A 13460-nucleotide genomic window follows, 5' to 3' on the forward strand; every position below is an offset into this window, starting at 1 on the left:
CCAGCTTTGCTTTACTATGGCACAATCAATATGATTTGATTCACCATGCTAAAGCAGCAAGATTTTGACTGCCCCTCATAACATACTGAGTGTGCCCAGCATCTCTTAAACCCACCCAGGATTTCATCAATATTTACAGATGAAATATACTGAAATCAACTTGCAAAAATCACCACACCTCATATCCTGCCTTATTTCAAGTAATGAATCTGCTCTGAGCATGACTACAGAAAACAAGTTTTCTTGTGGAGTACCTACCCAATTTAACTTTATTCCACAAATAAATTTAGCCCAAAAAGAAGATTCTAGTAATACATACACACTGTTTGGAAATAGCTGTACTAGCCTGAAAGTAGATATTCATTGGAGTTGCTTTGGGAAGATGAGTGTATCATTATTGGCATTTCATAATAGACACATTATGCCCTTGTAGTGGCAGACAGCTGAAAGGCAGGACAGCTAAAGCTGGGCAGAAAATACACAAGGTGAATAACAGGCAAGGAGGAAATTGCTAAATGCGCACTAGGAGTTGAGCAATTGGAGGGACCAATAAGAGTAATGATATCAAATTCCTTATTCAAAAGTTATTTTACTCTTTGCAGAGGTGAATCCACAGATCTATTAATAAAAAGAGAGATACTGTAAAATATGAATTTATGCCAATTCTCTGTTTTTCTAGCTGTTTGGGGAAGATGTCAATAAATAAGATACCATTATAATTATGATTTTTTTCTAACAGAGAAAAAGAAACAAAAGCAATTGTACAATTTTTCATATACACTGCTTTCATCAGTTTGATTTTGATGGTAACTTTGTGACTGTTTTACCACACAAAGGAGTAGTTTAAATCTTACACCATTCTTTACTTAACACATGCAGGGGTTTTGTATTTGTTTGGTGTCTACACAGAACAAAGCCCTAGAATCAGAAAGACATGCCAGGCCTGATTCCTTGCATTAATGCAGCTTTTGTCATTTCACTGATTTCAGCCTTCCTTAAATGATACCTATAATATAAATATTATATATAAACCTATAAATACCTAAAATTCATTAGGTAGATTGATTCAAGTTCTTCCTGAAGAGCAGCAAAAAAAAAAAAAATCAGAGTATTTTGACTGAAATATCAGGTACTGCATAAAAACATCAAACTATATCAAATTCACAACACAGAGGCTTGGTTGTGACTTGTGCAAGTCACTGAAATGTGGTTGTCAACTAGTGTATCTTATTTCCATTACATTGATCAAGGAAGATATGATGTTTTCCTCCATTGTCTCATCTCTATTTTCCATTGAAGTGAAGAGTTTTATTTTTTCCTTCTAAACTTGAGGAGGGAATGCTGAGAAAAGAAACAGAACTCACATTGCTATAATTGCACAAGCACAACCTGCTACCTACATTCATTCTTGTGTAGAGTTTCATTTATTCAGAAGCTCTACCCTCTCTGTTAGATCCAGCCAACTCCCTTTATCCTAACCTTATAAGAGGAGTAAATCTTTAAAAAGCTACACAACACAAAACCAGATCCTAATACATCATTATTTAAAGGAAAGGTAGTGGAGAAATACCTGTTTTAGAGTCAGCCTCTTAACTTAATGAACTGCTGATTTTCTTTAGGAGACAGAGAAAACTCCACAAAAGTCTTGTATTTCTATCTCTCTTCCTAAAAACTCATCAGCAATAAAAAAAACCTTTTTGTCAAACCATGCACACAAGGCCTTCCAGGCAAAGTGCCCATGAAGTGCTAGAGACCCTGAAATGCTGCTAAATCAGAGCACACGGTCATCACAAACTAAGTGATTTAACTGTCTAAAAAATTAGCAATTTTTGGTACTGATAAAACCATTTGTTCTTGTGTTTTAAAGACATAGTGCTCCTCTTTACAAAAATACAACAGAGTTAATGATTTTCCCTTCTTCACCTTGCTTACACAAAAGAAAGACTAGATCTTGATTCTGGATCTGGCCTTTATATGGTAACTGAAAGAGATCACACTTGTGCTATATTTTTTGTTTTAATTAGAGACAGAGTCTGGGTTTGTCTGAAAGAAAAACAAAACCAACTAATTTCACATGAACTGGATCAATATCACCATAGTTGATACAGCCCACTTTAATGAAAAATAATTCTCCTGGAATTTGATGAGACAGAAAAGTTCTCTGCAAGATCTTTCCCTCAGACAAACATGGATATTTCTCTGCATACTGTTTTTTTTTTCTTCATTCCCACCCCATACCTCTGCAAGTCCTAAAGCTATACATAAGACTTTTGAGGTAGTAGGTTACCAAGGCAACACATGCAGCTTATCATTATCTAGATCTCATTACTAAAAGATTGATTTTGGACAAATAGTAATCATGTAACAGGGTGTGCTGATGGATCCCTTTCTTTGAAGTTGCTAAAAAACAGGGAAGCCTAAGCATATGATTCTATTCTGGGTTTAATGAGTCACGGAAATGGCTCCATAAATGTCTTTTCATTTTCCCTTGCCTACATTGTACCTATATATGGGTTTCTGTTACCCGGATCTTAGCTCCCTCAAGATAGTAACGTCTCTGATTCAAAAAAGAAAGGGAAAAATCAAGAATTTACAGACAGTGGCAGCAAAACCCCTGGGTTACAGCCAAGGTTAAACTCAGATCTCTGGAGACCACAACAAGGCAATTCCTGATTTTGCAGCCCAAACACTGAATGAACAGCAAAATGGCTATGTAGCACATATCACCAGGCTCACACAACCTTATCCTGACAGATCAAATTTCATTTAGTTATCTAGCATATAAGTTCATGCTAATTTAAGAGAGACTTATCCATACTAGACAGTTATTGGACATTCTGCTGTGGTTCCAGGCTTTACTTTCAGTTGCTTCATACAGTGTTAGTACCACTTATTTTCCTGGTTTTCATTAACTTAGCTGAAGCAGAGCCTCTCATTCTAGTTTTTGCACCTTCTCCTTATGCATTACATATCTCAACCTTTCTCTTGCCAGAGCATCCAGTACTCAGAAAGATAGCCTGGCCAGGCAAGAGCCTGAATATCCTCAGGACACTCAAAAACTTCTGAAGTTTGCTCAGAAATTAGCCTGAGTTCTCAGCCTTAGCTTTGTGCTGTAGTATTTATAAATACTATAGCACAAAGCTGAGGCAGATATCCTGTCTGCACACAGCAGACTCCCGTTAGCAACCTGTATAGTGTTGTAGTGTACTACAACCACATTAGTGCTTCATACTAAGGCACCTGAAGCAGCTGTTCAAGAATACTAAAAAGGCTGAAAATAGCAAGAAGAATACAAATGACATGTTTAGCTGAAGCAGGATAAACAAAGTGCTCTGCTATGTGCTTGACTGCAAGGTACAGTGGAAGAGCTGCACCTGCACATCAACAGCAAGGACTTTTTGCTTCCCTTGATGAAAGGAAGCTCAAAGTAGAAATCCAGACCATCAAAGGGAGCTCAATAAAGGAGTAATACTGCTTCTTGTAGACCCTGCTGTTTCCCAGTGGCCAAGTGAAAGGGCACCAGAAGTGAGCAAGTAAACAAGTCACTACCAGCCCAGCACTCTACTGGCTCTGTAAGCCTCCCTAATCTCCATTCACTTATCCTTTCTGGATGCATGAGAACCAAGTACTTTTTGCTAAAAAGGGTGTAATGAAAAATGGATGTTTTCTATAGAGAAACTTTGATTATGAGTAAACACATTACTCTTGGTTATAAATTACAGCAGCACAAGCAAGTACTATTAATAGATTTGGTATGGAAAGGACAAACCTGTTTGAAAAAAACCTGCTGTGGAACTCAATATGACTACATTAAAGGCTGTGGAGAAAAGGCCAATTCCAAGTTCATTTAGGATTATAACCAGTTTTAAGCTGCATGAAGGTGGACATTTAATTGAAAATTCTTGTAAGAATTGAACAAAATAGCTTTCAAGAAAAATATTGTCAATGGTGAGTTTTCTTGACATTTATCCCCTTGGGCATAAATTAAGTATGTTATATGACCTTTTGGAATAAGACATGTCTGCAAACCCTTCATTAGTAGGTTATTAGGCTGATCAAACAAAAACACTGTGGATATTTTTGTGCATTTTCATTCATTACCCTTCAGCACATCAGCTTATCCTGGTTGTGCTGAAATCAGTAAGAGGTTTAATGTTAACTTTTATAGGATTACCTCAGGCTAAGAGCATATGAACTTAGGCCTGGTGTAAGGTTCTGTGCAACTCTTAAAATACAGCAACACCCTCACTGAAATTTCTTTTTAAAAATAGATGAAAATGTAATGCTGCTTTGTTTCCCTCAAAAAAGTATCATTACAGTGCCCCAGTAAAAGGAAGCTGGCATGGTGCTTTGAGAGCTGAGAGTAATGGAAGAAAGCGACATTATACTAAAATAATAAATCAAGATTCAGTAAGAGAACAGTCAGATACTTAAAAATAGGGTTCAAATGTAAACCTAGTACAGTCATTAAGCAAAGATGAATGGAAAAGTCAGTTGTTTTCGAGGTTAGAGATGGGAGGGTCTCCCATGTGGAAAACATGGTAATAGGTAGATTAGAGAAGCATTATGTCAGGAATTATAAGCTCTCCTATATTGCTGTCTATACCGTATAAAAGTTATTGTGAGGAACAATGATGAAATGAGCTGTGTACATCACCATCATTTCCTAAAAAGGCTACTTTGCACTGAGGGCAGTTCATCATTCCATTGGATTCAGAGCCCCCTGAGAAAACCCCTGTTATGAAGACACCACAGTTCTTTGATACAGGACTATATATTACAGTTCTTGTGAAGTTTTGTCTTGCCTACTCTTGCCTGCATTTCTGGCTTTGTGTACCACTTCAGTGACCAAAATATTTTCAAGACCTCTTTTTACACCTTTCCTTTTCAAAATTTCTTTATGGAAGTCATACCATAAACTAATTTCCCCACATTTTCTCCTCATCCAAAAACTTTTAGGCAAGAGCGGGACATTAAAAATCCAGGAGGTAAAATTTTGAGTATTAAAAACAAGCATTTTGAAATTGAAAACAAGAAGACAAATATAACCATTACATCATTGACATCTACTTCAGCACTAATATGCATAAGTTCAGTTATGTGAACATACTCAGGAAATAATAAAGAGGTTAGATATTCAAACAATAACTAAGAAAATCCTTGATAGACCAGGAGAGCAAAAATTTAGAAATGCAAACAGCACAGGGTTCCATAGTCTACCATAAGAGATTGGAAAAACAAAATAAATTCCCAAATTAATATTATTTTTCATATTCTAAGATATAGCATTCACAGAATATGCAGTAATTAATTTACTTTAAAAACAGCATGCACCTGCAGCAGCACTTCTCTCTGAACATATGGAGATGCTTAACTAAGCAACAAAAAGAATCTTCAGAAATGCTGATGATGAGCTGATGTGCTGGTTTTGCAGTGGATTCCCAGAACTCGTAGATCCAAACTCTCCAGGTTTATCCCACACACAGAATCTGGCCCTTGAACCCAACCAAGGCAAAGTTCACACTTCTGGCATGGGGTCAGAAGCAGGTAATGCAAGGCATCCATATGGGCTCAGCTTCCCTCTGTGAAGGAGGCTGGGGGTGAGAGGAGCAGCAAGAGAAGGGCAGGACTGCCCTTCCCATGGGAGAGATTTCCCTTGGGATGGAGACAGTCCCAGATGCACACCAGCTTGAGGACAAGCTGATGGCACTGCTGCCAATGCTGACTCTAAGCTAATGACACCTGAACAATTTGATGCAGGAAACCGCTAAAGAAAAAGTGCTAAAAAGTGCTAGTTCTGAGTCAGAATGTCCATTTGAAAACTAATCCACAGCACCTCCTATCACATTTTTGCACTAGGCCTGATGCTAACCTTACATCCTTCTTGCTGCTGTTAACAAGCATTAACAGCTTCAGATTTACATCCTTTGTAGTTTTTTTCAGGCTGCTATTTTGTATTTTTTCCCTAAAAAATATCTCTCAGAGGAAGAAATATATTTGTTACTTGTCTCCATGAGATGGTAACTCAAAGAACAGTAATGGCTCTATACAGAGCCCAAAAGCCATATTAAGTGTAAGGGCAGTGTTTTAGTAACAAATCTCCCAGGTAAACATCACTAACTGATACAGAGCACAACAAACAGCAAAAGCCGACACCAAGCTTTAACATACACAGCCAATAAAAAAGAGCATGGCACAGATCAGAAAAATTAATATCAATAGCAGATGAATCAATATCACGACTTGCAAATGTTAACAGATATAAGCCCCTTCTAATATGCTCTGGTCAGTCTCTTATCACCTCCAACTGTTCAAGTCCCTGTTCAGGCACCAAATAAGTGCCAGGATTTAACCCCAGCCAGAAACTAAGCACCACACAGCTCCTGCTCACTCCCTCACCAGAGCATCATGGGGAAGAGCAAAAGTGAAAAATTAGTTTTAAAACTAGCAGTCAATTGATTTTCCAGCATGATGAGCTAGTATACTTTGAAGCCTACTACACATACCTTGTGTTATTCTATGTGACACCTTGATTTAGAACAGCTTTATTTTGGAAAGAATCTGCCTCCAAGATCTTCACAGCCATAAAGAATACAGGCTGCTGCAGCTGCACCCATTTATGGCCTGATAGTTGGCCAGAAGGCACAGACAAGACAGAATGTTGTGCTTTAAAGGTTTCTTACCCCTTACCAGCCTAGGCACCATAAAACATTTATAGACTATTTTGGGCAGCATTTCATTGCAAATTCCATATGCTTATCTGAACTATTCAATGCCCAGAATGACAATAAGGAGAAGATTACATTTGAATGCACCATGTAGCAAGTATTCTACCTTTTAGCTGCTACAGCCCATTATCTCCTAAAATAAACAACAGACAGCCAGCTCGAGCCATCAACTGAATTCCACAGTATTAGACACCTCTGTGCAGCCTGAGGGTGCACGTGGCTCAAAAATCTACTCCAGGGTACAGTCTCATCTCCATTCACAGATATTTGCAAAAGGGAATACAGCCTGAAGGATGCAAGTTCTCTGGTATGGTGTATAATGCGGAGGGAAAGAAGAAAGGCAGCTACAGATCCTTTCCCCAAGCAAAATGTGTGGTCTTGCTTTTAGTTACAGATATAGCCACATGACAATGATGCATTTAAAATAAAAAAAAAAAAAGAAAATTTGTACTAGTATTTAAAGGAATTAAATAAAAACAGTGTCTGATCTACAGAATAATCTAATGCTGACTGAAGGGAAAGAGCCCTTTATTATGGAAAATCCTTTTAAATAATTTGCCCTTATATGCCATCAAAAATTTACAAGGAGACTGAAGTAAGATATGTAACTTCAGGACATGAAGTGACTCATTTCTTCTGCACTATCATGCATTTGTTCTTGCATATATGGCCCAGCAAAGTGAGACAACAGTGCTATCTATAAATTTACCTCTGCGGGGATAGACAGTGCAGACTGGCACAGAAGAAAGTGTCAGCTGACTGAATGGGTTTCATGTCTCTCTTACCTCTCTTGCAAATGAAGCTGTGTCTGCCATATTAAGCTATGGGCAGCCAGTCTGGAGGAAAGGATGACCTTATAGAGGCTACTACAATATTTAGGACCCTAAAGCAGCTCATTGGATCAGCAACCTAGTGATAAAGTAGTTCAGATAATCTCAGCTACATCCAGCAATGAACTCTGGCCAAATGTCAGAGCTTTTAGTCTGCTCTGACTAAAACTGGCCAGGCACCAGCCTTGAACAACAGCTCCAGCACAAACAGAGCTTCATACTGTATTCCAAACTTTTCTCCCTGCTTATCCTTTGTGTCACTCAACTGGAAAATTTGCAATCCACGCAATTTTAAAGAGTTTGAGGTTTTTTTTTTTGCCTAGGACTCAAACATTAAGTTGTTCTCTTGAGATCTATTTTATGTCACTTCATACATCCTTCTTTTGTTCACTACTCACAGCTCATAAAGTCTACTAATGTATCCTTTAAGTACAGAAGAATCACATGTTTTTCTTCTCATTTCCCTTCCTGCTTTCGGCTTGTGTAGAGCTGAAAGACAGCACCTTTTGCATTAAATCATGACCAGGCTATTAACATTAGAGAACCTTTCCCATTAAAAAGGCAATATATATTGACATGTGAACACTCCATTCCCAAATGCTTTTTTTCCAACACTTCATTAACATTTTTCACTGCTGAACCATTATACCCTCCCAGAGCATGTCTTTATTGTCCCATTTCCTCAGCATACCACTAAAAACACAACAAAAGGAGAGGAGGCAATTGCAGATAAATCAGATAACTTCCCATTTCCACACTCCTGCCATCTGTGCTGGCTGCCACGGTGCTACATATACTTGCAGACAATACCACGGGGGTCACACTCCCCACTCCAGCCACCCGCAGCAGCGTCTGCTGCTGTGATTGTCACAGTCCAGTTCTGCTGTTTGCCTTCACATGTTCATCTGCAGGGATGGCTTCCAGTCACCAAAACTGGGGGCACACACCTGAGTTCTCAGCACTACACTTGCCCTTCTCCTCTGGAGAGCTGGAGCCTCATCCCCTGGTTTTTACAATTTACAATACACAGATTTCAAGACATGAGAAGCAGCATGTTGAATTTTAAAAGTCCTGTTTATTCCCTAGAAATTCCCCTGACACAACATTATCAGATTAAACTTTTTTTCACACAAAAAAATGGTGTTTTCAAAGAAAGAAATTAGCAGAAACCCTAAATCATAAAGAAAGTTAAGAATATGCAAACACTTCTTTTGACTAGATTAACATCAGTAAAAGACAGAATCAAATACTGATCTATATTTCTGGATTAGCTTTCTGAGGTGTGCAACCACCTTTTCACAGCTGTGAGCACAGCCCTGCAAAAAATTGATCATCACTCACTTTGCAATCCAAACTGCATGAATCATTAGTAGCTGACTCGTTAATTAAATACGGTAGCAGAATTCTAGATTAGTCCTGCCTATATAAGAGCACCATTAATAAATCTGTTTTTCAATTTAAGAAACATCATCTTGTCACAGAGTAGCCATTGTATTATTTCTGCCTAAGTATAATATTTCATTCATTACCTTGACAGGTCACATTTAGGCTATCCACAAGAATAAATTTCATCAGCTTGAAAATGTTATCTCTGTGTCCACAGAGGAGCCTCAGATGCACGTCTCCTGTAAATCTCACATCAGAATTTTCATAAACCAGTGGGCACGCAGAAAAACCCTACAAATAGGTTTTCAAACCCTACTGCAATAGGTTTTCTCATTTATTATTACGCACCACACAAAATGACTGGTTGAAGAACTCTCTTCTTCCCATTTTCCATTCTTCAGCCACTTGCAGTGTAGCAAATGGAAAAATCATTTTCCCCACATATTCAACAAAGAACCAAAACAAAGTAATCTGTCCTTAATCCTTTTACATTTCATATTACAATATGAACACGTGCATTGTACAACATAGTGTAACATCTGTGAGTGTCTCATTTTTGATTTATCCTTAACATTGATACCATCTATCCCTGTTTTCTCTCAAGTATGGCATCCATGGCCAACACTTGTTCTTTCAAAAGACAGCTGGCAAACACTCCTGGTAAAACTACTTGAGAAACACATGGAAGATTGGTAGCTAAAAAGCGTTTATTTTTTTAAAGTTTCTGCAAAACATCTAATGCAATCAAATTCACTAACACTTATTTGCTAGGTATACATGTACATCTTTTATATATATATATATCTATATCTATATATATATATATGTACACATGCACAAAAAGAAGCATCCTTTTAAATCACAAAATATTAATTTAGGGATTGCCAGGCTGAACACATGATGATTAAATGACTTGCACTTTGAAATGCTGAGGTAGCAATACTGCTTAAAATACCTGCTGAGATTCAACTCTGGCTTCATTAAACAGATAAAGTCATCACTGTGGAAGTGCAAGATTGTCTTTTTGGCTAATGCTGAATCAGACTTCAAATATGTATTGCTAATAATTGTGAATAATAAATTAATTCAAAGACTGGTTTTTACACGAATTTAGAAGTATGATGAATGGTTGCTAAGAGGTCTGTTCTAGAGACAGGAAGTATCTTATACACATTTACTAAGTGCATTTATTCAGTCTCACAAATCCTTAGCAAGAACGTTACTATTTTCTGTTTCAAGTATACACAAAAGGAAATTTTAGAAAATAGCAAGTCATAAAACAAAGCAGAGACCAAATAAAGAATAGACATTGCTTAGTTCCTCTTTTGTACACACTATGTTTCTAAAGAGTGTAATAAATCCACTGTAAGTGGTGCTTTTCTAGTGTGTGTTTCTACATATACAAGACAGTTATTTTACAGCAAACTTGCAATATTTTAAACTATTTATTTTGCCTTCTCTTCTGAGGACAAAATTTCTCACCCACAAAATGAGCATGACCAAAATTTTGTCTTTGAGGACCTGTGGTGAAACAGCTTGGGAAGGATTAGATATTTTACCTATAAACCCAACTTCTGCACCTTGAGTAGTAAGATTATTTTTCCACCCCTCCCCCAAACCTCTTTTAATAAAATAAAATTCTCTTTTTCTCCTAAAACACGTTACCAAAAAAAAGAAAACCCACCCAAAAAACCAAAACAAACCAAAAAGAACAAACCCCCCCCCCCAGATGTCTAACCAGTAATCCATAATTTCTACATTTAATGCACTTAATGTGTATTACATAAAGGTAGGGTGACCTACCTGAAAGGCAGAAGCAAGGAGCCCATCTTAATTTGGTAGAAGATACAGGTTTTTTTCTTACAAATGTGTCTATACTTTTAAACCAAACATAAAATCTGTACTTTATAATGAACAATACGTACTCAATTTCAGGGAACTCTTACAGGATTTCTGATGTAGAGTATTACTATATTTGTACTAATAAATATTAGTACAAATATAGTAATATACATATTAATAAATATATATAGTAATATAGTATAATATATATAATAATATATAGAGTATATATAGAGTAATATATGATAATAAATATTAATTAATATTTTACTAATAAACATTACTATTTATTACATTAGTATTACAATAAATGCATTTTTAAGATCTTGCTTTTTCTTCTACAAATTGGTGTGACAGCACTGATTACCCTGGTGCTAAACCAAATTTCACCATGAACAATGTAAAATTCACTCTAGATTAGCAGAACTGGTACACAGAGACACACAATCAGTTGTGTTGGAAAACACCTCGACTCCAACTTGTGACTGAACATCACCACCTCAGACCATGGCACTCAGTGCCACACCCAGTCTTTCCTTGAACACCTTCAGGGAATGTGACTTCACCACCTCCCTGGGCAGCCCATTCCAATCTCTAATCACCCTTTCTGTGAAGAAATTCCTCCTGCTGTCCAACCTACATCTCTCCTAGTGCAGCTTGAGACTGTGTCCTCTTGTCCTGCCACTGGCTGCCTGGGAGAAGGGCTGACCCCATGCTGCTAGAGCCTCCTTTCAGGTATTTATAGGGAGTGACAAGGCCAGCCCTGAGCCTCCTTCTCTCCAGCCTTAACACCCCCAGCTCCCTCGGCTTCTCCTCATAGGATGTGCACTCCAGACCCTTCACAACCTTTGCTGCCCTTCTCTGGGCACAGATAAATAGCATTTACCTTGCATCCAAACAGAATAAAATCCTTAATCTCATCACTAGCACAAGAAGAAAAGCAAAAATGTAAACCTCTACAGCTCAAATGCTGGTCAAAACAGAGAGAGCTGTCCCTAGAAGCCAAGGCCATAAGGCTGTGAAAGCCAGTTCAGTCTATGGTGTTTGCAATTGCTCACATACATTTTTATCAACTCCACTGGTTCTAGTAGACATGATGCAGTACAGGGAAATGTGTGCATGAAAGACAGCAAAAGGGGGAAATTTGGTGATAAGAATAATATGGGAATTATAGAATATTAATACCTAGGTAAAAATGGATGTTTTCCCCTCAAATTAAGAGTTTTTGTCGCAGAACTCCACAGTTCATCTTATTTTAATGGATTTTGCTTGCTACCTTCTATCATATAATAGTTCATTAAACAGTTCATGAAGTCCTTTGGCAGAAATTAACTACATTTATTGTGTTACAATGGCTGCAATTAAAAAGGCAGTATTTCCACCCTGCTACAAAATAAAGTATTAAACAATAAACTGCAGTCTTCTTTGTATTTAGAGAAGTAAGATTTTGCAGATATCTTATGAGGGAGAAGTCTGCTTCTTTTGAATTGCTTTAAATAAATGCAATTTTCTTGGTTAAAGACACTGAATAAATTATACTAATAACGTGCTTTTTAGATTGAATTAATCTAAACTCAATTAATATCATATATTCACAGACAATATAATCGACTAAATCAAGATCAGTGCAATGTCCATTAAAGGACAAGTCATTTTTAGCTGCAATATATAAAAAACCACAGGCTTACAGAAATTTTCTCTTAACCACATAGCTAGGGTTCTCATTTATTCTGAAACCATTACATATACAGCCTTAAATCTCAGACTGTAGCAAGAAAAAAGTATTCTTTTTCTCCAGAACAATGTTTTAGTGCTGCACACCAATCTCTCACACAATTTATATATGTACTAACTCATTATTTCAAGAAAAGAAGATGCATTAAATGTATACGTCCATAAAGATGCAAGAGCATTTCAGCTGCACTACATTCAGTGCCAGAGATTATAGTTCCTACATTTCCTGCAGAGGTTGCAATTTGGAGGATAGTTTCAATTTCAAATCCAGCCCTTAATTTGGTTGTGTTGTCAATTTTTCTACTTAAGCTCTAGCATGGTTATTTTTGCCACATGATAATATGCACTATGCATTTAGTTTTGCTATACGTTCTTAATTTTTTTTTACCTTTTTGAAATAAATTTGCCACCCCCCCAACAAAACGTACTTTAACAAACTGCCTATAGACTGCCCAAACACGTCATCATAAAGACAGATGCCCACACATTAATCCATAATTTTCACATTCATAGCTCTAAATGTGAATTATGTAAAAGTATGGTGAGTTACCTGGAAGGCAGAAGGAGCCTTGTGGTTAACTATGCCACTTATACTCAGAAATTATTAGAATTAATTCTTTAAAAGGTCAGCCCAAGGGTTGCATGATAGCATGGGTTCAGTACTTAGTCTCTAAAACTGAGAAAAAGAAAAAACCTGCATATATTTCAGTCCATTATTTTCATAAATATTGTAGATCACAACCCATAAAACTTATTCGAGATTCATAATCTGACAGTTCAGTTGCAGATTACAGGATTTCATATTTATGATTTGGTAGTCCATATGCAAATAATTGTAGAGGTTGTTGCTGAAGGTTGATGTTGGCCAGCTTTCAGGCACCCACCCAGCTGCTCTCTCATCCTTCCTCCTCAACAAGCAGACAATATGATAGAAAAGATC

The 13460-nt window shown here is 37.1% G+C and overlaps 1 protein-coding gene across 4 annotated transcripts in view; it reads right to left on the reverse strand.

The window, feature by feature from the left end:
• MYO16 (myosin XVI) overlaps positions 1 to 13460 on the reverse strand; it is a 358973-nt gene that overhangs the window by 332113 nt on the left and 13400 nt on the right. The window lies entirely within an intron of this gene.

The sequence above is a fragment of the Lonchura striata genome, chromosome 2 (genome assembly GCF_046129695.1).
Source record: "Lonchura striata isolate bLonStr1 chromosome 2, bLonStr1.mat, whole genome shotgun sequence".
In the NCBI taxonomy this organism is placed as follows: domain Eukaryota; kingdom Metazoa; phylum Chordata; class Aves; order Passeriformes; family Estrildidae; genus Lonchura; species Lonchura striata.